The following is a 27,995-nucleotide window of genomic DNA, read 5'->3' on the forward strand; positions in this document are numbered from 1 at the left end:
ATACTATACTTTGTAATACAACATAATTTTTAAACTTGTGGTGCTATAAAATTCGCCAATTTCCCCTTTGAAATTAATTGAACTTAGAGTCATTTAAAATCTCAACCGCTGGATTTATGTTTACTTCTTTTTTAATATAGTATGTAAAGAAAATACTTAAAATTAGAATGCAATTCATATTTTTTTTATTTCCGGTATGGAGGGGCCAAATTGCAATTTCTGATTTATAGTCATTATACTTTTATGTTTTTTTAACATTCTCTGTAATTTCTAAAACTGCTTCAAAATCATTGAAAATAATTAAAAATGCAAGAATGACTTCTGTACTGTTTTTTTTTTTTTTGTTGTTAAATTTTACTTTTTTTTTACTAAATGAAATAAACATGTACTGCAAGAGGGTATCGAATTATATTTTTCCCAAAAGCTATCCAAGGCATTTTAGAAAGCAGCACACCCCTGCGTGTATTTTTGTAATGAAAAAAAATTATAATTTTTTCATATTATTTATATATATATATAAAAAAAAAAAAATTATAGTGTTTTTACCTTTTGTACTTATGGCCACATTCACACCGAAGAATCGTTGTCAGTCCTGTATTTGAGTCCTCAATATGTTATGTTCACACACAGTATGATTTTTTTCCGGGGTGACAACTGCATTCTGTACCGAACTCACACCAGTACTTTTTCCAGGACTCCAACGCACCCCCCCCCGAAAACCGCTGTGTGAAAGGAACAGGACGGGACAACTGTCAAAGTGTGAGAGAGAGTCTTTTGCTGTGCAAACACATTTCTACAGTGTGTTGCGTGTTTTCATGTGTGGTTTCAGTAACCACACTGAGGAGAAATGAGTGTTTGTCTATAAAAATTTTAGATCCAGTCTCCTCCAGAGCACTCTTTGTCAGTTTTGTGTTCTGCTCAACTCAAATGCCCCTCTTTCCACACAAATATAAAGCTGCTGTGGTTAATAAAAGATTTGACAGATGAACTTTGCTTCGATTGGAGTCTTGTCATGCCAGAAAGTGATAAGGACTTTCATTGTTTTATGTAACGTTGCCATCTTTGATATTACTTTGGTCACCTTTTAAAGTAAATGCGGTTGTCAATCCCAAAAACTGACAGTGTGAACATAGCCATAGTATACACAGGGGTTTGTCATAAAGGCTCCGGGCTAAGGATAGGGGTGTCAAGTCCGTATTCCTTACCAGTAACCATAGCGACAGTGACCAAAATAATATACATTCTAACATGACAAGAGTCCAGTTGAAAACAATTAATCTGTCAAATCTTTATTCGACAGCTTTATACTTGGTGGAGGAAGCAGAGCATTTGAGTCGCACACAGAACACAAAACTGACAGGAGCAATTCCGGTGGAGACTGCAATCTAAAAACTTTCAGATGACACACAGCTCATTTCTCTGTTACTGTAAGTTACAGAAACACACATGAAAACCGCAACTCATGGAAAACACGCATTTGTGCAGCAGAGTGGCTCTCTCTCACTGTAAGACATGACAGACGACTAGTTTTCCAGTCCTGTTCCGCTCACACAGCGCAGGTTTTCAGAGAATGCGGTTGTGAGTCCTGAATATTTACTGGTGTGAGCTAGGTTACTGAAGGTTGTCATGCCTGACAATAATTGTTTTGGGTGTGTGAACGACCCATATTAAGGACTTAAATACAGGACTGACAACTGTATTCTCTGCTGTGAAACGTGCAAAGTTTGAAACAAAAAACCATTCAAAATACAGCAACCAATATATAACTGAAGAGCTATTCCCCTCTGCTACAAACACTGCCTATTTTACTTATTTATTTTCAAACATTTAAAAGTAGATTTATTTTCACTAATGTAAAAAAATCGAATTTGATGATTCACATCTACTTGCTGTAAATAAACATTACAATCCTATGCTTTCTGAGACGTTGACACAAAAGTCATAAATCTCAAATTGTAAAAAAAACACAACAATGAAAAATTATTTAACAACTAATCACAAATTTAAAATTTTTTTTTTTTTTTTTTTTTTTTATACTGGGGGCTAAAATGGGGGCTTGTCATAACCAGGATTCTCTTAAAGAAACACCCCTGTTCCATAAGGGCCCTTTTTGCATTAGTATGAGGTCTACACCATAAACATTACTAAAAGCACGGCAGTAGAAAAAACCCCCCCACTTAATCCTGGAAAAAAAGAAGAGAAAATTCTTTAAAAAAAACAAACAAAAAAATACAACAATAAAAGCACATACATTCTGAATACAAACAGAACCAAACTGCTTCTGGATTTAGACTTAGAGCAGGCTGGAATTACAGTTTATTTATATTACTGTACATCATACTCAAACTCACCATCCAGTCTTTTCAATTTCACCAAGAACAAAATACTGAGCTCCAAGGTGGGCTGGAATGGTTCAACAAGTGTTGTTTGTACAGACACATGGCACTCTGCAGAAGATTGCTGACCACTTAGAACGGCTTTGGACCCTTCTGGCTTGTAACTTATAAGTCTAGATGGAAAGACAAACACAAGCATTTTTTTTTTTTTTTTTTTTTTTTTTTTTGTTTTTTTTAGTTGAAAGAAATAAAAATAAAAAAATTTTTTTAAGAAAAAATAAAAAAATTTTTCCCAGGTTTTTTTAAAAAAAAAAAAACCCGGGAAAGTAAATAAACCCTTTTAAAATTTCGGAACAAAGTCTAAAAAAACCCCAAAACAAAAAAAAACCCCTATAAAAAAAAAAAAAAAAAAAAAGCAATAAACAAAAAAACCCCCAAAAAAACCTAAAAACAAGGGGCCCAAAACCCCCAAAAAAAAAAAAATTTTTTTTTTTTCCAAAAAAAAGTTAAAAAAAAACGGGCACCTTTTAATTTCTCACACTTTTAAGTAAGGGGGAATATCACCAGAATTTCAGCTTTCCCCAAATGCACTGGGTCGGGCCCCAATATTAAGATTTTAGAAAATTTAAACCAAAAAAAAAACCAAAAGTGTGTGTGGGCAAAAAAAGCCCAAAAAAAAAACAAACCCCAAAAGGGCCTCCTTTTCCCTAGCTCTATCTGTCTTTGGGATCACCAACCTTCTTGGATAGACGGGGTAGCTAGTGAGACTGTGAAAATCTCAAAACCCAAAACCCCTTCCAATCAGCGCCGGGTTTGCCTCCCAGTCATGTTTTCCCCCTCCCCCACTGCCCCCCTTCCCTGTATTCCCCCCCAATTGATTTTGCCAATTTGCAAAAAAGATCTTTCCCTGCCTTTCCTAAAAGTTTGCAGACACAACACTACAGTCATCAGCCTCTTTCCCAGGATGGTGCCCAAATCTGCATATAGAAGAGAGATCGAACATTGGACTGTCTGGTACGTCAAACAAACTGGAGCTGAACACACCTAAAACTTTGAGGATGTAGTGGTGACTTTAGAAGAAACCCCTAGCACTCCCCCCCACCTCACCATCATGAAATCAGGAACAGTGGTGAAGTACAGGAGTCATTCAGGATCCTGGGCACCACCATCTCACAGGACCTAAAGTTGGAGTTCCAAATTGACTCATATTTTCTTAAAAGTGCCCAGTAGAGGCTGTATTTCTTTCACCGGCTCACTTCTAAGGAAGTCAAACCCTTTGCAGGTGCTGCTTCTGCAAATTTACTGCCTTTTCTATAACTGTCTGGTTTGGCTCGGCAACCAAATCAAAAACCCCCCAAAAGACAATAGTTGGATAGCCCCTGGACTGCTAAAGAAATCATCAGTACAGCCCCTTCCCACTTTCCGGGAATATACACATATCCAGAGTGAGGAAAGGGGTTGGAAAAAAATCATTCTAGATCTCACTTTAATCCACACCTCTGGTTACTTTTGCCGCCTGGTCGCAACGCAGAGCTTTAGCCCAGAACAGCTAGGCTTAGCAATTTTCTTTCCTAACCTATCTACCTACTTTAATGTCCCCCAAGTAACGCTACCCAAACACTATTATACCTTTATACTTTTATACTTTATATTTAAAGTACAGTATGCCATATCTCTTAATACACATTTCCCTTGCATTTGTGTATAACATACAGTGGTAAATATTTTTTGATCCCCTGCTGATTTTAGTAAGTTTGCCCACTTCACAAAAATGGAAGGGGTCTGTAATTTTGTATGGTAGGTTTATTTTAAAGGGCGATTTCAATTGTTTTTCCTTTCTCATGAAGAAAGATCTGTAAAGAGTTGCAAAGACTAAAGTCTCAAATTCAAAGAGAGATATTCTTTATCAAAGTGGAAGACTCTGCCAAGCCCCATAAAATGGCTCATTCAATATATTCCCCACGTTGACCGTCACTATGTGGAAATATTTTCATAATGCTGCACCAAATGTTCATATAAAGAGAGAAGGTGTGGTTTCAATGTACCCCGTTAGTGTTGAAGCAGCCATGTCAGGGAGATGCTGTGTGTATCTGAAGGCTAAAGCGCCAAAGCACTTTAATTTGGCCTTCACATGTAGATGCATATAGGAATATTTACACGGTCATATGATGAACATTATTTTTGTGTATTTGGGTGTAATGAAATGTAGTTATGCAGTGTTAAGGTTCTAAAAACACATTATTTTTCCACATACTGTACATTATTGTTTCTCCTCTTCCCCGCCTTAGCTAAAATGCGTCCTACGATTTTTACAAGGCTCCTTCGTCCTGAAAATCGAGGTGTGCTGATTGGCCAGCTATCCATGCTTTGGTGGAATCGAATGTGCATGTTGGTCCTCTTGCTTTAAAAAGGTAATTAAGTTACAGTGACAAATGACACTGCTCCCAAAAGTAATTGAGTTAGTAACGCAGTTACCACACTGTAAAACCGTGCCTTGGATTACTCAACCAACAGTAACTGTTACCGTTATTTTATGGTGTTCTAGAACGCTATTTACGTTCTATAACATCTTTAATATCAAAGATGTTTATATTAACTGATTGAAGAATGAAAACACTATATACAGTATTTTAGAACATTTGGTATTTATTTGAACTCAGTAGATTTGCAGCCTGCCATATGATACATCTGCATATAGATAAAAACATATAAAAAATAAATAGTGAAAATAAAATTCAGAGTGCAAAATTAAGACACACAAATGTAAACTTGGGTAAAAAAGAAAGAAACAAAAAAAGGAGAAAACCTGGCCATTAGTGCAAATCTGTAGCTGTATATTAGGCCTACTGCACAATAAACAGAACACTATCAACTCTTAAATATTCAGTACAATGCTTGAAAATAAATATTGAAAATAAATAATGTTCCACACACTTTTGAATTCAAAGGACACCTGTACTTCAGTTCAACAAGCGCTACCTTTGAATTTCCCGGCTCTTCGTGTATGCGTGACTTGTGTTTAGAGGTAGTCAGGCATGCGAAGTGAGACAAGCGTGAGCAGGGCACGCCCGCAGCCAATCATCATGTCGCATTTGCAGCGGTGTCATCATCTCAGCCCTGCTCTCTCAGGCAGCTGATGTGGCAGCCAAGCATGACACCTGGCGCTTTAAACATAAACCCGTATAAATGTGATATAAACATGATTTCTAATTAAGTGTCCTCTTTTAGAAGGCCAAACAAAGGTGGATCGCGTTCTCTAACGATGTCGTATCGACGTGTCTGGTGGATGGTGCGCTCTTCTCTCTCTAGAAATATAGCACATAGTCTTAGAGTTTGTACTTGACTAACTGGGACCCAGGTCAGGAAGCAGACAGACTGGCTAAACTGACCGATCTGCTAGCCGCTACTCCGCGTCCACAGAAGTCAGTTAATTCTTTCACCTAGATATCACACTATAGAGACTGTGTCTGTCCCCGAATTAGAAAATACAAAAAAAAGTTCCAAACCAATTTAAGAGCAACAATTTGGTTGGAGGTTCACACAAATAAAAAACCGATGCAATACGGAATAAACAAATGATAAAGCTTGGCTTATTGAGTATCAGGTCCTTTATCTGAAAGCACTTTTTGTAAATAATATGATCACGTGAGCATAATCTCGATGTGCTCTGGTTGACAGAAACCTGGCCTAAAACCTGATGATTACATTATTTTAAATGAGTCTACCAAACCAAGATTACTGGTATAAACATGAGCCCACGTCCAAAAGGGTAAAGGGGGAGGGTGTTGCTTCAAATTTTATAAAACAGTTGGTTTTCAGGAGTTCTTCGGAGGGCAGGCTTCAAGGTATCAACTCGGTTTTGAAGTATTGGTGCTTAATATAACATTATCCAGACGAGACAAATGGTCCTGATAAATCACCTCTTGATTTTGTTTGTCTGGTGACTGATTACAGGCCACCAGGGAACCCAGACAGACTTTATTCAAGATGTTTGGCTGATTTTTACTCCGGTTAGTGCTGGCAGCGATAAAGTTTTAATTGGTGGTGTTTTAATATCCATGTTGATAAGTGAAAACAAAAGCCGCATTGGCGAATAAACATTATATAGACATTTCCCGAAACTCTATTGGGGTTAGACACCGACAATCTCAAGGACCTTCTACTCATTGGCGAAATCCTACTCTAGAGATATCTGGTCACATGGAATTGATGTTTTGATTGGTGTATTGGTTGAATTTATGCAGCAGCGAAGTCGATGAATATCTCAGATCAGTATTCTAGTTTTGTGGCAACCTTCATATCGCTACTTAAAAACTGTGTAAAATTCTACTTCTTGTTTACCAGTATGGTAGAAACCAATCACTTTTCTACCACGAAAAAAGACTGCTGCTGTAAGTAATTCTTTCTGATTTATTCCCAATTCCGTAGGGCATATCCAAAACATCAGAACAACTTGATGATGTTAACTAGAAACTATGGACTCTCTCTTGTCTAGCTTTTAATTTTTAAATACAGGTTGCGCCTTTGTACGCTTAAGGAGGACCTAAGGGAAAAACCAGGTTGACACCAATGGTTATTGATGAGCCGACTCGCACCCTAAAGAGAGCAGCCCGGGAAAATGGAGCACAGCTGGATGGGAAAAAAAAAAAAGTAGAGGGAAAATGCCGTATTGCTTGGAGGGACAAGTAACCTATCATACAGAAAAAAAGCATAAAAACTGCTAGCTTCTGCTTACTGTTTAGTCTCTTTAGAAGACAGAAACAACCTTTACCCCAGGTATTTCTTCAATACAGTGGATAAATTAACGAAAAAATAAAGCATCAACACAAGGTTGACATTTCCCCCACATAACAGCAGGTAATGACTTTATGAACTACTTTACATTTCTACAAAGTCGATACTATTAGAGATTAAATGTGTAACAATGCAGCCAGTCAGATACAGTATCACAGCACGACAGTGCACCTATAGATCCATGAGAAACAGTTCCAAGTCATTCCTACTATAGGAGGCGGACCGCAATTGATAAAAAAACTGTTAACTAATCTAAACCCAAAAAAATGCCCTATGTTAGACCCCATTAGATGCAGCGAATCTAAGCTCCTAAAAGAGGTGCTTCCCGACGTCACAGATCCTCTTCTGACTATTAGTAATTCTAATTGTTATTAGGATATGTCCCCAACCCCAAACTTCAAAAACTGGGTGTTATTAAGCCTCGCATCAAAAAAAACCACACTTGACCCCAAAGAAATAGTTAATTATCGACCCGATCTTCGAATTCTCTCTGTGACTGTCCAAGATTACTTAGGAAAATGTAGGTATTCCCCCAATTATATCCTTCTTAGAGAAAAAAGGGCAATCTCGTAGGCAGGATTTCCAGTCCGGAGTTGATTTCGACCGTATCATAAGTAATGAGGGGAATGCTCATTCTCCGTAGTGTTTACATAATGACATGCTTGCTTATTATGCTGATCTGTGGTTGGTATCTCTCTATCTAGTTGCTATTGGATCTTAGGATTGTCATTCCAACCACTATTGGCACACACTTTTCTTTGGCACAATGCTTAGTAACACTTTGTTGGCATTAAGGGAAGTGCATTAGCATGGTTTAAATAGTTACTCTAGTGTGACTGCCATTCAATTCGTTCGCCGTGAATTGACGAAGAGTATTATACGTTCACAAGTTGCAGGATGAAGTACCTCAAGGCTCAGTATTGGGCCGGGTTTGCTTCACAGTTTACATTGGTACCCTGTGGGAGATATCATCAGGAAACACGGTGTTAAGCTTTCTATGTTTATGCTGATGATACTCAGCTCTATATTTCTTCGCTGGACCGGCGCGAAAAAACATACCAATTTGAAAATTTGAACGGAATGCATTAGTTCGATATAAAAAAACCGATGGACGAGTAAATTTCTGTACTGCTAAATTCTGAAAAAAAAACAGATGGTGGTAACTATAGGGCCCTAAAAAATCTGATGTAATAAACCTAGGAACGCTCGGATCTCAAGACTGATGGGCATGCTCTGTCAATTCTTCGTCAACAGGTAGGAAACTAGGTGTGCTATTTCAGGGGTTCCCAACTTTAAGCCGCGACCCCAATGATAAATGCAACTGTGCCCCGCGAACCCCGCCCCCCCCCCACACCTCAACAACCCTTTTTTGGAGCTCCAACACCGTGAAACTTTACAAACAGCGGTCGTGTGTGCTGCGCGTGATGTCTCGTACGTAACTTGATTGTGATTGCGCTGACGTTAATCTCGTAATGTCTGGGACAAAATTACAAATGAATTAATAATATATATATATCTAGATATATATATATAATTATAATTTGTTACTTTGTATCAGCCTTTTTGCAAACCCCCACTTTAACAAGTATGAATTAACCCTTTAAACCATAAGTTTAAAATATTCTGGTGACACCCCAGCAGCGTGAGTTTTTTCAAGCGCGATTGTATTTAGCTGTGTCACTTTATGTTTTAGGGTGACGCGTCATGCTGTCCACGTGGACAACAGCCGCAGAAACTAAACCAGAGCTGAATGCTTATGATCTGCTTTTATGTCATTTTCCTTTTTTATTCAAATATTCACAAATTTGTTATATATGGCATGAAATAAGCTGATATTCCGATTTGCCAAATATATGAAAGAGGAAAGTGTTTTGTGTTTAAAAACACCCTTATAACGATTCGCGTTAGTTGAGCCTGTATGCGCGGTGGGCGCCGCCCATCTTAGTTTGTAGCCGCCGACGCCAGTCAGAGACCATGGATCTGGTTGGATTTACACCCACCTGTGAAGTCATCACTCTCTCCCGCAATCCATAAAAGTAAGTGGGATGGTTGAACTGGGAGTATAATAGAGTAAACTTTTACGTTACTTACACAATGTGTATCTGCTAGATAAAATAAACACGTGTCTACTTATCATGGCAAGGATTCTATTATTGCCTCGTCCTTGGACCTCAGTGTGTCTTTACAAAACTCTAAAGGGAATGTTTTTTTTAGTAGTGATATGTCTGAAACCTAAAATAAAAATTATGTGGGTTTTGACACTCCTGAAATGAAGTGTCTGAGTGAACCCATCTTATGAGCGCGAACTGTCTCTAGGACTCAGCGCCAGCCAACGGGGTACAGCGGATTTTGAGGAGACCCTTTACAAGGCTTAAGATGGTCATAGCCGAGACTGACCGGTGTAAGACTGATCAAACGCGGGGGGATCCCACAGTGCGAAAGGGTAATTGATTGCAATCCACAAAATGAGTAGAGAGGCCGGATAATTTTTTCCACTTTTTTTAAAGAAATCATCTCGCGACCCCTGCACCAAAAAACATATCTAGGGCCTATCTTGGGAACCACTGTGCTATTTGATTCGCAAAAGCTTTCCTTAGAAGAGCTACGTTTCTCGCATTTGTCACAGCATGGATTTTTCATCTCGGGAAAATATATCTAATACTACGGCCTCTGCTCTCAATGTCAAAGAGAAATGTGTATCCAATGCATCTATGACACCAAGGCTGCACGGCATCTTCGATTATTGTAATGCTTTATTGGGTGGTGTTCTGCACGCTTAGTAAACAAACTCCGTTAGTCCAAAATGCAGCAGATAGAGTTCTTCCTAGAACCATGGAAGTTATGACCATATTAGCCCAGTCCGGTCAAACACGCACGGGTCCCTATCAAAATAGTATAGATTTCAATCTGCGTATTATATAAAGCCCTGACGCTGGTTTAGCACCTCCGGATATTTGAAATGGTATTGTTACATTATATTCATCCATGTCCGCTGATTCTCAAACTCTGGTACTTTTGATATTAATACCTAGACTCTCAAAGTCAACTGCGGGCGGCAGATCCTTTTCCTATTTAGTGCTAAATTCTGGAATAACCTAACCAACATGTTGGGGAGGCATGGACACACTCTGCAGTTCTTAAATCAGATTAACGACCTTCCTTTAACTGGCTTACACATCACACACTACTATGCTTCTACTATCCAACTCCGTTAAAGGATTTGTCGCGGCTGCCACTTAAATCGGCTAAACTGGAACCGGGACACACTTCTCAATCAACACCTGATTTGTACTGGCTACATTCAATTAGAACGAATGGCATACGTTAATATTGGTCTGTTGCTGCTCTGTATTCGAGGTCACCGTAGTCACCAGATCCAGTCAGTAGCACGTCAGAGGGTCAATGCAAAGAGTGCACCACGGAATCTCAAGCTTTAGAGTTATACAGCAACAGATGGTGGGACTGCACGCACATAGAACGGACCTCTACCGCCCTGAAAAAGACGCGGGAGACCCGGACGACCGAGCAGCGTGTAGGAAGCCCCGAGCCAGCTCCCTGTAAGACGTGTCCAGCCAACACTGGGACAAGCCCACAGGCAACAGTGACTCTTCTGCACAATTGACTTCTGCTGCCGCCTGGCAAGGGAGGGATAAGCGGTGCGGGAGACAGAAGTAGGGGTTTCAATCACTTGGATTCTTCAAGGAACTGGCAGAGTATGACTGTCGCTTATGCATGGATCTCTGAAAAATTGTCACTGATTACATTACAAAAACAAATGAATTCAGGAAGATGCAACGACAGTGTGGGGGCTCTGAGACAACTGCAACAGCTCAGCTCTGGGTTTGCTTGGAACCAAATTTAGATTTGACAATTTTATAATATGACACCGTGCACTGGATTCATCTGAAAGAACTAAAGCTAATATACACCTAGGATGCTTTGAGGGTGAGTAATTCATGGCATTATTTTCATTTTTGGGTGAAATAACCCTTTAAATTTTTTTTTTAAGCTCGTTGATTTCTATTGGTTTGTAACACGTCTGAAAAAGCTCTTTATTCCAAAGATACTGCAAGCTCGTCAGTGTAGTCATTAGGCGTTAATGTATTGTATAGTGTGTTCAGAGGGCATGAAGTATGTTGAAAGCTATTACATACTAACAATGAATAAAACGCAGTGCATTGACATAATATATATATTACATATTACATGTATTTATATATATATCTTATATCTAATTATATATATATACACTATATATACATATATATATGTATATATATATATATATAATATAGATGATCATGTAAATTGGTTTTTAAAATTATTTCAGTTGTATGCTTTTTTGTGCTTTTTCGTGAAATTAAAATCAGCCAGGGTCAGTTTAAACCACAAACATTATGATAAGTATTAATTATAACAACAGGATCATCTAAACCCATATCAATCCCCTTTTAAATAATGGATAATAACAAATAAAGATTTAAATTATTTTGAGGCACTGAAACTAGTAAATGTTCCTGGTTTTCATTTAAGACAGTCTGTTTACCTTAACATATGGTATACTGGCATTCAAACCAAAGAGGTTCAACAATACACAAAATAATGTTTTATAGAATATTAGCCTTTTGATACTCTAGTTGAATATCAGTGCGTGGTTCGCACATGAACATTAAGAAAGGTTACTCAAAGATTTAACCGTACTACACTAGGATCAAAGCTATGTTTCCTTAGTTAATAAATACAAGATGTTTCGCCAGCACTTGCTATGACTTAAATTTGACATTTAAATTTAACACATATAGTGGGCGTTATAATGAAATGAAAAATCGCACTATACACATTTCTGACAACTTTAACAATTGTACCGACCTGCCATACGTTCGGAATGACGCACCATCTTTCACCCAGGTCTGTATTGATCTCCCAGAGGAAGTGACAACAGGGCTGGAGGAGGCAGCATTTCATAAATTCAGTTTACAGCTGTGCATTCTAGAGGCCTGGGTCATTAGGAAATTAATAGTATTTTGCATACGCTGACATTAAGACAACAGCGCCATGCCGCAGTCACGTGGGACAACGTCAGCCAGGAAAGCGGTATGCGGGCTCTGGCGTCCACTTCCACATACATTTAATAAAAACGGATCCAAGCATCAGTATGTTCATTAGCTTATTTGTTTATGTGTTTCTATTTACATCATAAAATATTTTATTGATTATGTACATGTTATTTTCTTTGTGTTTATGTATTTTGCGTTCCACCATTCTTTTTTGTCAACAGTAAATGCAACGTCAATAAAGGAATGTAAGTTACCCGTTTGGTATGCATCTTTAAAACGCAGTTAAATAATAATAATAACAATAATAATAATAATAACACTACGGAATTATGACTCTTCTGCCTTATTTTTTGGGAGATACCAGCCATCGCGGCCTTTACAACTGGAAAATAAAACGTAACCCGTAATCTTGGATCACGTGTGCCTTGCAAACCAATTTGTTACATCGCTTCTAATGGTCAACTTAAAAACTGACGTCCAAACTTCGTCCTTAGAGAGGAAGTAACAAACCCCAGTAGGCCAAGAGTTGAAACGTGATACAACATAAATAAAAGAAACACAAAGACAGTAGGACATTGTCCAGAAGGCAAACTCGAACGGAACAGTCATGAATCCTGATATTAGCCGTGGAAAATACGCCCGAAAATGATCTTTTAACCCGGAGAATCCTTCACAACATTATTGGCTGGTGGTGCAGAAAAGGACAACGAAAGGAGGAGAGTAACATAGGGAAGCTGCTGATCAGAATATCAGATTTTATCATGCATTGCATATATATATGTATATGTATATGTATATGTATAATTTTACAGTTGTTTTTGAATGCAAAAAAAAAATTGATTTGGATTTGATAGTGTTTTTAATTTGATAGGGACAATAAATGTTAAGGAACATTTAGTATAAAAATACAAAACGCCGTAAACAAGCGCTGGAGTAGCAGGTGATTGTAGCAACATTGCTAATTTACATCCGCAGGCCCTATGCAGGTACACCACTGATCTATATAGGACTTCTATGTTCTATATTATAGATCAGTGAGGTACACACACAAAAAACAATCGTAGTCAGACATGCATACAACGCTACATAAAAACACAAACAAATAAGTTACCCCAAACCACATTATTTAAAATTTCTACAAATGTTAAAACATAATGATTCGTCTTAAGCCATTTTTTTATGATAGTATATGTAAATTTGTGATAAGTAGAACATTGTCCTTATATTCCAAAAATTTAGACTCTCTATAAAGACAATACGTTTCTGTCCCCAAATTATGATATTTAAAGCTTGTGATAAGTAGAACATTGTCTTATATTCAATATTTACTCTCTATTAAAGACAATACTTTCTGTGTCAGCCACTTTATCTATTTTTCTACTCTAAAATAAACATAACTTTGTCTAACTGTTACATAACCAAATTGTATAACTAAATAATGATAAGAGGTTTAAAGTTTCAGTGGATTAAATTAAAAAATATGATCTATCTCTGTTTTCTATTTCTAAATTCTGTATCTTAGATTCTCAGCCAGAATTATTTAGAAACTAGTTGAGACATCAAGGTAAAAACGATAGAATAAAAAATGGTCTACATAACCACCTGTTGTTTGCTTTTTTTTTATTTCCTAGGAGTCTCTGGTTATTGGTGATCCAGACTTCCAGCATGAAGACCTGAACTTTTCCTCTCTCCGCAGTGAGAGATATGATGCAGCAGTGCGGAAGAGAGTGCTCAGATGATTCTGAAGCTTAGGGAATATGGTATTCTGATCCAGAGGAGATCTACTCCTACAAGAGGTTTGTGTATCTTGCCATTCAGGAATACTGTGCGATTGTATGATGTATAGAGGATAAAAAACAAAAGTTTTGAGGTCCATATAAAAAACACAGACTCTCCTTCAAATGCTTGGGTAAGTCTACACTTTATGATTAGAATTACCGATTTAAAGTCTTAAAAATAGGAAAGTTAACTGAAAGTAGTTGAAAGCTGAAAGAGAGAAATATAAGAAGTAAAAAGTAATGAGTGCCCTGGTGTTAGTCACCTTTGTCCCAGCTCTTTGTAATCAAATGACAAGTCATGTATGGGTTATGTTCTTGCTTCAATCCAGCTGTTCCTTCATAGAGCCTACATTGCTGAAATAATCATCTTTTTTTATGGTTTTATCATTCAAACAATGCATTTTTTCTGGACGTGGAGTAAAATATCCTGTTTATTTATTTATTTTATTTATTTTAATCTAGTAAATATGTTTTTGTCACATTACGTTATTACATTTTTCACCCAAACCAGTGGTATGAAGTTTAAAAAAAAAGGCCTGTGAGTAACATGAAAGCTTTATTTTATTTTTACAGTCAAAGGCAAGTTCCAAAGTGTTTGCAGACAGCCTGAGCAAAGGTCTCAGGTTAAAAGTGTGTCAAAGGGAAAGGAACTCTACTCCTGTTCTCAAACACTGAAATAGTTGAAGCATGGTTGAAAGTTCACCTTTTAATACACATTTAGCACTATGTTGCACTAATTTTAGTTAATGAGCATTGTTTAACTGTTAATTTGTTAATAATTAAAAGCAGCCGGGCTATATAAATGTGTAAATACATTTGACTTTAAAAAGCACTTCTGGAAAACCAGTGTAAATTTCTGTAACTGCATATCTGGGTGTTTCTCTACTTGAAATTTTATATCTGTTTGTTCTTATCCTGCAGTATTGTGAAGGGTGTGTATCAAGAGCCCTTTGGTGTCCATTTTGTCATGTTCATTCCCACCTTAAACAGCCAGTGCACCAGCTGAACAGCACAAAAAATGGATCCCGTTTAGCCGAGTCATCCCGTATGTTAGGCACTATGTCAGACATGAGCTGGGGCACGGTCAAGTTCCTCTCTCAGACAATTATGGGAAATGTACTTTTTTATACATATTTTTTTTATTGTAGGCCAAACTGAAAGTGTGTTGTACTCATTGGGTTCAGCACTAACAATGGGACATAGGTTAAGTATGACCCGTTGCAGGGGTTGACAGCTAAGTATGGTCATATTTAATTAAATATTTACTGGGGGGGTGTACTGTCAGATTAATCATTACAGAAATTATGAATGCAAGTCAAACCAAATGTGTTATGTTTATCTCGATTGCCAGGTCTGGTCTTGCTTTTAGTGATTTGTCTTTCTTATGAAATCTCTTAGAGTACTTACCAGTTAGTTGATACGGTTTGTACTTACTATTTCGAAAATGAGTTCTAAACAGTACCGAGTAGGGGTTTTTCTACAATAACAGATTACCATGTGGTGCTAAAATAGAAACATTAATGGTGTCATAAAGAAACTTCTAATAATAGTTTTTAAAAAGTATTATTTGTTTATTATGTGATTTATTAATATATATATAAAATCATGTCAATTAGGTTTTACTTGTATTTTTGATTGACACAGAAAATTACCAAACAATTTTTTTTTTAAGTTAGCAAAAATGACAGTGCACACTAACAAACGTTTATTAAGCAACTAAGCTACAGTAATAAATGATAACATTTGACATTTTTGAAAATGAGTTAATTGCATAAATGAAATGAAACAAATCAGACACAAAATATATGCAATGAAGTGAGTTCCATTTGAAAAACATCTTGTGAATTATGTGAAATATTTCACATCCCTTGGTATTATTACATGCTTGTATTGGAATGTAAATGATTCCAGTTCGAAGTGAGCATAATATGTTCCATTCAAAGGGCATTATTAAAGCGTGTGAGGCGTAAATTTTAAAAAACGTATTATTTACAGAGGTATATTGAATGTCACACTTCTCTAGTAAGTTTCGTCGGTGTGTGAAGACGCTACGTAGCACAAATCTGTGAATGAATGTTCCGAAGTGAGTAAGTAAACTTCAACGGAGCAAAGAACACTGTATATCGATTATGTCAATTTGAACACAGTTCAGTCTCTTGCACGGAGGAGTAAACAACAATAACATTGATATAACATTGTAACATCTTAAAAAACCATTAAAAATGCTGTACCAGTGAGTTAATTTCAAAATGTAGGATAGTCTTAGGCTACAGTCTACTCATCAAAAATTAAAAGAAAGACCTTTACACAAAGGATCTTATGCATGCTATTGTAATTAAACAGTCATTCATATAAGGCCTATATAATATTTTATATTTATATTTATATTTGTTTATATTTAGTCATTTTATTCAGTACGCTTTTATCCATTAAGCGACTTACAAATGTAGTACAATTCATGTAATGCAATCAATTGTAGTATTAAAACAAAACAGATCCAAAACTAAAAGCTATAACTTTATAAATACTACTTGTACACATTTTGTAAAAATAAAGTCAAATATGCAAAAATGTCAAATGCATACAAAATTTAAACTTTCTTATAACATTTAAATGGATAAAAAAAATCAAAGCTACAAAAACAATTTCAAAATATTAAATGGAACAAAGGGTATATAGATATATAATAATGATTCTATACATTTACCACTAAGCCAAACACCAGCCAAAAAAACAGCTACATACGGGTATCGATACAACCCACACACACACACACACCACACACACACACATATATATATATAAAAAGTTTCATTTCCATTTAGTTTGTTGAAGTATTAAAATAACTTAAATTTAATAAAAGCTTTAAAACTTAATAAAAGACCTTTTTTATACATACACAATAAAATTCAGACATAAATTTTAACTAACAAATACAAATCATACAATTTAATTTTACAATAGTTTATCAGTAATTCCATAATAAAAAAAAAACACTGCCAAACACACATGCTAAAAAACAACAACGTACTACTTATACCAGCTAAGAAATGGGTTATAAAACTAAAAACTGAAACAAAACAAGTAGTATGAAAGAGTTGAGTAAATAAAAAGCAGTACTTTTTATTCTTTGCCAGTGTCCCCCTGCCACGTGAGTTGGACTGTTAGACGTAGGGATGGTCTCTTTACACTCTTCTCGGTCTTCACGCGATGGCTTGCCGCGGTCAAAAGAAGCTTTTTTTATACCAGTCTAACAAAATACTACATTCACTTCAGCTGCGACACACTTTCCGTTATTTTCTCCATAACAAATAGTCCAAGCAAGCGCAGACACTGACAAGATACGTCGATACAGAACGAGACCCTATAAAATATATATATATATTATCTATATATATATATATATATATATATAGATTAATATATATATATATATATATATATAGTAATATATAATATATATGTCTCTTTTATCCGTGTGTGTCTGATTATATATTGTGTGTGTGTATGGTGTGTAATATATAGATATATATATTATATATATATATATATACATACACAAACACAAACACACACCCGGATAAAAAGCTAAATGTTTTCCTTTCAGTTCATTCTTGGTTTAAAAAAAATCTTCAGGTATTCATAATGTGCAGTAGGCGATAATATTTGAGAACGGTTTCCAGCATTTAGCAATAATATTTATTAACTCTTATTATTATTATAACTGTTAGTATTCTTGATTTTTTCAAACTGCTAACAGTTAGCATCTTTTTGAATTTTGCCTTTACTGTGCGACCAAAAATATCAGCATTTTCGTTGTTTCAGCTGTTTGATTGCGTACTGGAGCCTCATGCACACACATTCATTGGAAACAGCAGCAATTCACTGAGCCATCCGGTGCGAGCTAGCAGATCACTTGGGCATATTTTTGCAAAGTTGATTTTTTTTTTTTTGTCGGATACTGAACACACGCATGAAACTACAAAGCCTTCTTTTACCTCATGAGTAATAGTTTAAGCTTCAAATGTGGCAACATCACGAATATGGAACCACATTTGGATTTCTCCTCGATATGAGAGAGCCCAGCCTTACCTTATGTTTCGCTTTAAATTATTATTTCATTGTATGTTTTTTTGCACTGTGACATTTACCCGATTTGTTAACTTATAAACTCCTTGAGATTTTAAAGTCAGTTTAATTGTGTTGATAGTTCAAGTAAAAAAAAAAAGAAAACATGGTTAAAAATTTTTAAGTAAAATATATTCTATGAATTAATAATGTTATCGTTTATTCTTGTAGAAAAATAAGTGTTTATTCTTTAAGAAAATAAGGGAAAAAATAAGGGTATGATCCAAACTATTTGTCATTTTTGTTTTGCTTCACCTATTTATGTAGGCTACAATTATTGCTAATATAATCATAATAATAATAATAATAATTTTGTCATTAAAAAATGCCATCGGCCTAAGTAAATTTGACCATTATAGAATTGTGACTTCAACGGTCTAGTGATTTAGGAGGTGAAAATACTGTGAAATTACCATATGGCTATGGGATTTTAAAGCATAACAACTGAAGGTCTATGAAACGTTAGCCCAATAAAGTAACATTTTTTTAACAATGGAATTTAAAGTTTTGAACTAAAATATTATTTCAACCATATAGCCCTGTGTGAATAAAATAAATGCATTCAGCCTACTTTTCAGTGAAGAGAACACTGATGAGAGTGTAGGTTGCTTCTGGTGATTTTGGATTTGTTAATTCAATATAATGAGCTCCATAGTTTAAGAAATAGCCTACACTATTTTTCTCTCTATCCTCTCTTTGATCTCTTGATCCTCCGCCTCCTCTCTGAAAGATCCTAGTAATGTTATACCATCCGTCCACGTCCGATCCCGGTAGCATATAGTCTCTTTTAGAGTTCACTCTATCACGCGTCTACGTTCTCCTTCGTCAGCTGTTACTCTCGACCTCCCCCCTATATGACCTTCATGATCCCTCTTCTCTGTCCTGACCCTATCTCTCCGTCGCCTCTTGAGGCATGCTCTGATCCTCTGGATTACGTTATAGAATGAAGACGATTGAGCAAGATAGATCACGATGTTCCTGTAAGGCGACGTTACTGAAATGCTGTGCTGTGTTCCTCTGCGGTTGCCTCGCGGATCACGAGTTTGGTCGTCGTCTCATCGTGTTGATGTCGCGATAGTCATTGTGTCGCGGCTCGTGCAGCAGGAGTCATGCTGCGTGACATGGCGGGGATTATAGAGTTGTCTTATAATACTTACTCCGCAAAGCCTTACGTTCACTAACATAACAATGATTTTAATGATTTCTAAATATCTTATGATTTGTATTATGCCATCAACTTGTATAATTTGTTTGTATTATTATGGTCTTGTGATAATATATATAAGCTCTTGCGAGAAAAATGAATAAAATAGAGTTAAAGAGTAGGGCTGCTGTGTAGGTGAAGGCTATTTTGCAGGTTTCACCAGTTAACCTGAATCACACCGTTACTCACAGCCCAATACAAACAGACCGAATTGTCAGGTAAGTCTGGAGGTGGGTTGGGGGGGAGTTCTGTTATAGTTTGTAGGGGGTTGATATAACATTCAGGGTTTCAAACTTCGTTACAGAACTAGGTTTAGATAGTGAACTCTGTCATTTTGGTTTATGGGACACATATTATGTTGGTTAATTGATAGGTTTTGATCCATCTTCAAAATGTTGCCTACTGTATAGCGCCATATAGTTAATTAGTTATTATAATCTTAGATTTCAGGAGGTAACCGTTGCCTTAAACTAAAAAGAAAAAAAAAAAAAGATGCTAAACTGTTGCATTATTTTATTTTTGTTTCGTCTAAAACAGATATATTTTAGACTAGAAACATATAAAAATGTAGCCTATTCATAAACAATATATATTGACATCTCTTAATGTTTTTTCTATAATCCCATTTACATGAGCCAGACACTCAGTCAAGTATCCGATCTATGGAACATGTTCTATAGGCGTTGATTTTAGGATTGAGAAATACACATGCATTACTCAGACGTGACCAAATACTTTTATAATCACATATAATATAGTTTTTGGAGAACAATTTTTTTTTTTTTTTTTTTTTTTTAGCCTACTTTACTAGTGCACAAACCAGAAGCAACAATATCTGCAGAGAAGGGTTGGCTCATTCTCAAATAACATAAACTAGTCAAATTTTTTATTGTCAATTATTCGTTTTGTGTTTCAGAGGGGAAAAAATCATGTTATCGGTATGGTCTGCCATTACAGACCGTTTTGAAATGCAGAATTTATGCAACACGCATATAATAAATGCTTTATATTAATATTTTAACAGATATTGATGTCTAGAGGGTATTTAATGGATGGTCGATCCGCTATTATCGCGTCGGTTCGGTACTGAATATTGGGCCGATACTTTTCAGTGTTTTAATATATCGGCATCAGCAGATATCCTTCGTTAAGTCAGCTAATTCTTGCCGACCCATGGCACCTGCCAAATGATTGTCTTTGCATCTGGTTTATTATTATTATGTGCAATAAAGCCCACTCTGAATAAAAAAGCTTTCTCCACCGAATTTAAAAGGGGTTTTAGTACTGAATGAACATGCTTAGTATGCAAACGTACAAATGAATAGAGTGATTATGATCATTTGATAAAATGAAGAGAGGTGGCGGGGGGGGGGCATACGTTTCTTTTTTTGAGATCATTTTACTTAGTTGACTGTTTCACGTCAAGTTGAGGACCTCGGTGAATGACGCCTCCTTAAATGGTTTCGTGTGGTGCTTGTTGTTGTATTTAATAATCGCAAAATGCTCAATGCTATAATTGCAATGTTTCAACTGAACATAGTATTAAAAATAAAATTATCCCAAAGTAACTGCTTTATGGCGGTGTGGCTTGCTGCTGCGCATGTCTAGTGAAACCACTTTTTCACATTAAACCCTTTATGACGAGTATTATGACCAGTAACTTTTAGTCTTTATAACCCTGTTCGATAGCATAAATGCTGCGGTTTTTTTATTTGTTTATTTGCGTTTCGGTAGGCGATATTTGTTTTAACAAATCTGGCATTTACCCATGTCGGCAATTAGATGTGGACATTTGCATGGCTGTCGCGTGCTAGACGTGGAGTCTGTTTTAGCGAGCACGGGTTTCGGCTAGATGTATATTGGAGGTTACTGTTTCACCGTCTCATTCTGCACATATCCAAATGTTTCGATATATGCGAATGTATATAAATGTACAACTATATATATATTTTGTTTTTTAATAGAATTTATCGACATGAAAAGATTCATAATCTTCACTTATGAGCACCAAAACGGTCCTCGGCCCATAACCGCAGAGGGGACCGGTATACTACTGGTCTATTTATAAACTGGTACAGTGTAACCTTTAATTGTTTGGTTTGCAACTGTACTCTTTTACAAATATGGTTTAATACCTATTTAGCTTAGAGAATAATATAAGTTAAGACAGGTGCAGATTCATCAGCTTGACATTTATCGCTGCCTTGATTATTCGTTCTTAAGAAAAGCACACAATCTTCTACTTGTATAGTACCAAACTGTCATCTGTGAAGATTTTAATATTTTAACTACAGTGTTTCTCTTCATTTTCCCTGGATGCTGTCTATCAAATGTAACATATTCAGCTGAGGCCAAAGCTGACGTCGTATTGCGGGAACAAATGTGCTTTGATGCGCTTGTTTGATAACTTGTGGTTTAAAAGCGCCACTCAGCGGTCAAAAGCTGCAGTAAGCGCGCAGCGGTATTAGAACCAAGTTGGCGTTGGCCACCCTACTGATACATGTCTGCTAGCGATCATGCGCTGAGTTCATGGGGTGTTGCGGAAGATCTGCTGATGTCCACTTTGCAGGGTTTTGAATCAGAACAAGTCTAGAAGTTGTGGTTCTCCTTGCACAATAGTCGATAAGATGAATCATACAAAATGTGTGCAGAGTCAGGTAGGGAGGGCGATGTGACTGAGAATTGATGAACTCGCCCTGCTCTACACTTGCTCAAAAAAACTGCGTTGCGAATCTATCTAGTGTACAAATCCTTTATCCTATGTATTCACTAAAACGCTTTATGCTCTGGCTACATCCATGTGTCATTCATCCGCTGTCGAAGAATAACGTTATAGTTACAGTTAGAAAGACTACAAACCAGGAAGAAAACAAAAAACAAATAAAAGGAAGATCGGGGGTGGTACTGTTAGTCTGCATTCTTGGTTCTGTAAGCAACAGCGTACCGTGAAGCGCGGTGACGTAGTCCGTCTGCGCGAACAGGGTGCAGAGTTCTGGTAAACATACGTTGACAGGCAGGGAGGGATGCCACTTAAACTGCTCAGGCCGATATCTTGTAATCATTTTATTCTCTCCTCTAAGGTAACTCTTCTCTCAGTAGCCAGAGGCAACCCGTTGGAGTCAGTGGGACATTGCATGCCAACCACTTTGAGGAAGCTTAAAATCACATGTGCACAAACAATTTCAGCAAATAGTTAGAATAACTCCCAAAGAGACAGGTCTGTTGACAGGCCAACATAGGACATGCTCCCAGCACACACAAAAGTTGAATACACAAGTTCAAAGAACATATGAACGGCAGCAATCTTGCCGGGCACTCATACTCAGTAATTCATATATTCATTCACCCAGTCAATCCAAACTGAGCCAAGTCCTGTGGTAAAGAACACTGATCGCTTTGATTACATGGTGCCATACTAGCACTACAGGGCATAGAGGACTACACGACCTAGGTGAAACCACCTTACTCACAGGGGGTGTGGCCAAACACTGAAGGCGTCCAATAGCCGATCAGTTGTCACCTCTCTGCACAGACAAAAAGTGTGGTGCAAAAGAGGAAATCTTGAGGTTGTAAAACGTAGCAAAAGTGTTCTGAGAAGATGAACCAGGGCCACAAAGATATCCTGAATTTTATTCCTTTAGCCCAAGCCCACAAAGAAGCCATGCTTCTGGTAGAGTGATCGCAGACTCCAAAGGGAAGTTTCTCATTTAGAAGCATATCACAATGCTGTCGCTTCCTCAATCCAATGAGATAAATTTTAAAACCAGTAGACCTTAATTGTAGGCTTTTGGAAACAGACTAAACAGCTGCTCAGGCAGTCTAAACTAGCTAGTCCTGTCTGGATAAACATGCAAGACAGTTCCATAGATGCAGCATCCATATACAGTTCAAATAAATCACCCACTGTTTTATTGCATGACCGCGTGAGTAAGAGTGCTGTCTTGAAAGAGGGCACTATAATGTCTGCCATATGTAGCAGTTCAAGGGTGGCTCAGAAAGTGCACTAAGAACCAGGGACAGTTTAGGACGAGGAGGATTTAGCTGCCATTCAGCATCTTCCCAACGCACTGTCCTGGCAAATGTGCAGTTTCCACAGTTCCAGCCTGGGGCACTTTGCCCCTCTCCTGGGAGAGCAGATCCCTCCATAAAGGAATTGGCCACAGGTGAGCCGATACAAGCAGTATCAATTCCAGAAACCAAGGCTGGTTGGGCAAGGTTGAGTCCTGATCTCACAACCTGAACTCTTTCTTGGGCCAGTGGCTTGACAGGGCATTTTTTTTGAGTCTTCTTTAAGGGAGCACTCGCAAAAGAGAAGAACAGAGAACATTCTCTATGGACCGGCCTACCCTGGATAGCATATCATTGAGTTATCTAGTCTCAGCTCTCAGACGGTCCCATGTACCGTTAGGCTGAACGTCGGATGCATATGGAAAACACAGGGCTTAACGTTCTCCGGCACCGTTGGCTGAATCTCTGGCGCTTGGCGTTGGCTGTGGAAAAAAATAGTTCTGCATTTAAAAAAACTTGGTTGATATTACTTTCAAGTCCATAGAGTTTACCTACAATGGTATGAGAGAGGAGCACAGATTTCCTCTCAAACCAAATAACATTACTAGCTAATCAGAACTTTTTGCTCTTAGAAATCCCGAGAAGGACATGCATAAAGGCGTATCCAAGGTGTAGAGTCGCAGCCCTGATGAATAGAGAAGAGAGCAACATGTTTAGCAGAAAAAAACTGTGAGGGCCCAATGGTCAAAGATGTCCATCTAATGCATATTTATATAGGAAAATTCAATTAAAATGCAGCAGAGCTTTGTAAAGAAGCCACTCCAGAGTAATCATGTCATCTCCATAAGGAGACACATAACTAGGATATTCCAGAACAAATTTACCGAGTTTTAAAAGCGTTTCTGTCTACACATGACAAAGCACTTTACCAGTAAAGAATTTATGTATGTGTAAAAGAAAGCTAAACTCTTTCCTCTGTATATGCTGTGAATTTGAATTGCTTAGCGCTCATCTGGGGGAAACAGCTTAGTGCATTATCATACATACTGCATCTAAAAAATATGGTATTTCAAATGACACATGAACCTACCTCTCGATACTGATATATATATATATATATCTCTATATATATCTATTTATATCATATATATATATATGTATCTCTCTACTATGCAAAGAATCTTGGAGCCACTAATGTTTTAACACAAAAAAGGTTTATGATATTTAAGTGGGAGAGTATCTATTTGCGTGAGAAACATTCATTTTGCCATTAATTTAACAATCCAGTAGGGAATTTTTGTATACACAGAGATCTGACAACAGACAGTAATCCCACGAGAGATGGGATTACATGAAAAACTCAAAAAACTTAAGACTAAAATCCAGAGCTTGTGGCAACATCTCAAGATTCCTGAAAAGACCTACCATGAAGCTACTACAGAAAAAAACTATACTTTTTGAGATATTTTATAGGACAAAATCTAAAATTTTAAATGCAAGTGTGGCCACAGCAAATATTGATTTGATTAAGTTAATTGAAGTTAATGGATGAAATAAAAATCTATTCATGACATTTATTTTTGAAAGCATCACTCACTTTACAGCATTGCAGCTAAGTGCCTTTAAGCAATTGCTGTAGCTTTGCAGGTATGGATTTCTGCAAGTGACTTGGAGACATTGCCTAGTTCTTCTGGATTTAGTGTCTCAGTTTTTTCGGTTTCCCATGTAATCCCAGACGGACTGGATGATGGAGAGATCAGATCTCTGTGTGGAGCACTGGCATTTGTCAGACCCCTTGTGCATCCCAAAAATCCATGGTTTGTTACAATTATGGCAAAAAGGAATGTTTGGAAAATGTAAACTGATATTTCCCTACGGACGCATAAAGAAAATTAGAACAAACCCCGGCAGGGGGGACAGTAATGAAGTATATTTACTTAAGACTCAAAACCCAAGTCCCCCTTTTTGAGTATCTGCATTAAAAACCTTGAGTATTATCTCTTACTAAAAACTTAGGACTTAACTACACAAACATTGAAAGAAAATATTCTTTATTTTTCACTCCACTTCATTTTTATCAAGGTCCTTGAAGTAAAAAGGGTCATTACTAGTAGCAGCTTTTAATTCAGTGGGTGTTTTTTTTTCTTCTCTAAAATATGATTTTTTTTCTTTCTTTTTTTTGACAGCCTTTCAGTAATCACTTTTGCAGCGTTACGTGAAGTGATTTGCCAGCATTTTTTTTTAATACGGGCATTACTTTAAATATGAATATGTGATTTTTTATTGAATTACCTTTGATGTTTTATTATATTTTTTTTTAATCATTTTTATTTTTTAATAATGATTTAGCTGATTGCAAAAGTTATCAGGGCCTGTGTGCGGCTATGCAGTCAGAGTCTGATTAAGGATGTACATTCAATTTCCTCCCAATGCCATGAAAGTGATGATGGAACGGGGGGGACATGGTTTTAAACATGTCTTTAAAGATTTTGTTTTTTGTTTAGGTTTATTATTGTCATTCCATGGGACCCAGTGTGTTTATTAATATTTTTCCCTAGTATGAAGTGTATTTAGATTTAATATCTTAAACCAAAATGAAGTATCTAAGTTTCTATCTTCTTTTGATCCCCAAAAGAAGTTTTGAAGAATTTGGGAAATTTCAAAACATTTGGCTGGAAGCCTTTGGGACTTCCCTAGTATTTTTATTTCTTCCATGCAAAATGGAATGCAGTGGCTATCATAAAGCTGTTCAGTTCCCAACTTTCCCTTCAATATTTATTTTTTGTGGTCAACAGAAATAGAAAACTCTTGCAGGTAAAAACCAATTAAGGTTAAGTAAATATGGCAGCTTTTGAATTTTTGGGTAAAACTATCCTTTAAAGGCTAAAAATGAAAAACCATGTTTTTGGAAAACTGGGTTTCCTCTCTAGCTCAAGCCAGCCACAGCATAAACACACTTTAATCTTTCCTAAAATTTGGTTTTAGAAGGTAATGTCTTTCCCAGTCAGAGAGCTATCCTAACAAATTTTAAATGCTTTCCCTTATACACCATTTGTATACTATTTTTTTTTATTGGAAATTTAAATAGAACGGTAAGTCATTATTAAACCAAGGTTTATCTGCATGACCTGCTAAAATGATGTTCTTTTTTTGTTTTTGTCATTTTCTTCCTTTATTTTTAATGCCTTTCCCTTTTTTAATTATATCCCATAAAACCCAAACATTTTTAATCTACTTTGTTTTTGTCATCTAAAATTCTTTCTGATTTCCCCATTTCTTGAAATTTCATATTTAATTCCATGTTTATTTTTTTAAATATCTAAATAATCCGCCGCTTTTTTTACTTTTTCCCTACTCCCCTTTTCTATCTTTTCCTTGCACCTTTATTTTTAATGCTCCACTAAATTTGAACCCTGGCCTACCAAAGCTGTTTTTGCAACCGGGGCGTCCGAGCCCCTTGCCCCGCATTTGGGGCATGTTCCTGGCCACGCTTTTGAAACCAATCCTCAACCTGCACAACGGAAAGCTTTCTTCATGCCAGCAGGGAAAATTGGAGATTTTGGACTACGCAAGACTGAGATGGGGCACGGTAACAAATCGGCACTCACTTATTGCTATACTGGAGGCCTGGTTTGCTTTGGGGTCATGTGGTCTTATACACTACTGGATAACTGAATTTCAAAACATCCTTTTTTTGGGGCCCCAGATTTAATGATTTACACAGTCATTTGCACCGAACCAAAAAACCTACCACAGTATTTCAAATCATGGCAATACAGTCCTAATGTTAACTCCATCGATTAATTGGCAGAAATGTGAAAGCCAAGAACCTACAGTGAAACCCACATTTGGGGGCAATTTTTGCAGCTGTTTTGGGATATCATTTTAGAATCGTGCTGTAGGTGTGTTTGGTTGTTACATGTGTAATGATGGGCCAATTGGTTTTCTAATTTTTTATGCTTTTAATTTTTGTAATTTGTTAATTTGAAATAAATCGGGAGAAATTTTAATAAAAATTATTACAGGTACTGTGTATATAAAGGAAAAGGGGAGCTGTGTGTATAGGGTACTAAAGGATAAAACGGCCTTTAACAAAGTGAACTGACACATGACTGTGAGTGTACAATTTTTAAACTTCAAAAAACCTTAAAAAATTTATTACTTCTAAAACCCTAAAAATAAATTTATATAATTTTTTTTTTTTTTTTTTTTTTTTTTTTTTTTTTTTAAAACTCCTCACTATGGTTTGTTTTATGGTGGCAAGTAACATTGAGCCATTAGATAAAACATATGGGAATACTTTTCTCTTCAAGGTGAGCGCATCACATTTTTGGAACAGAACAATGCTTCACACAGAGCACGAAAAAAAACTTCTACACTGATTGTAGTTAACCTATACAACTAATGTGCTTTAACACTCCAAAAAAATTAAAAAAATGAAACATACTGTACATGGGAGTTTGTAAATTTAAAGTGGTGCATTAGGGGGGACCTCTTGCCAGGCAAAAGTGGTTTTACTTGTTTTCATATACAGCTCTTATAGAACCCAGAAATAATAAATTAAGAACAAAGTCAACCCTGATTAAACCTTTCCTAAAAAAATACAAACATTCAAATTATCTAAGATTCAAATGAAAGTGTTACAAAACAAATACATATTTATTCTCTAGAAAGCCACACTAACCCCATG

The 27,995-nt window shown here is 36.6% G+C and overlaps 2 pseudogenes; one reads left to right on the forward strand and one right to left on the reverse strand.

Annotated features, from left to right (window-relative positions):
- Positions 1–2,347: 2,347 nt before the first annotated feature.
- Positions 2,348–12,090, reverse strand: LOC122135469 (annotated as a pseudogene).
- Positions 12,091–12,185: 95 nt separating this feature from the next.
- LOC122135470 overlaps positions 12,186–27,995 on the forward strand; it is an 18,388-nt pseudogene continuing 2,578 nt past the window's right edge.

This window comes from Cyprinus carpio, chromosome A24, assembly GCF_018340385.1.
Source record: "Cyprinus carpio isolate SPL01 chromosome A24, ASM1834038v1, whole genome shotgun sequence".
NCBI lineage: Eukaryota > Metazoa > Chordata > Actinopteri > Cypriniformes > Cyprinidae > Cyprinus > Cyprinus carpio.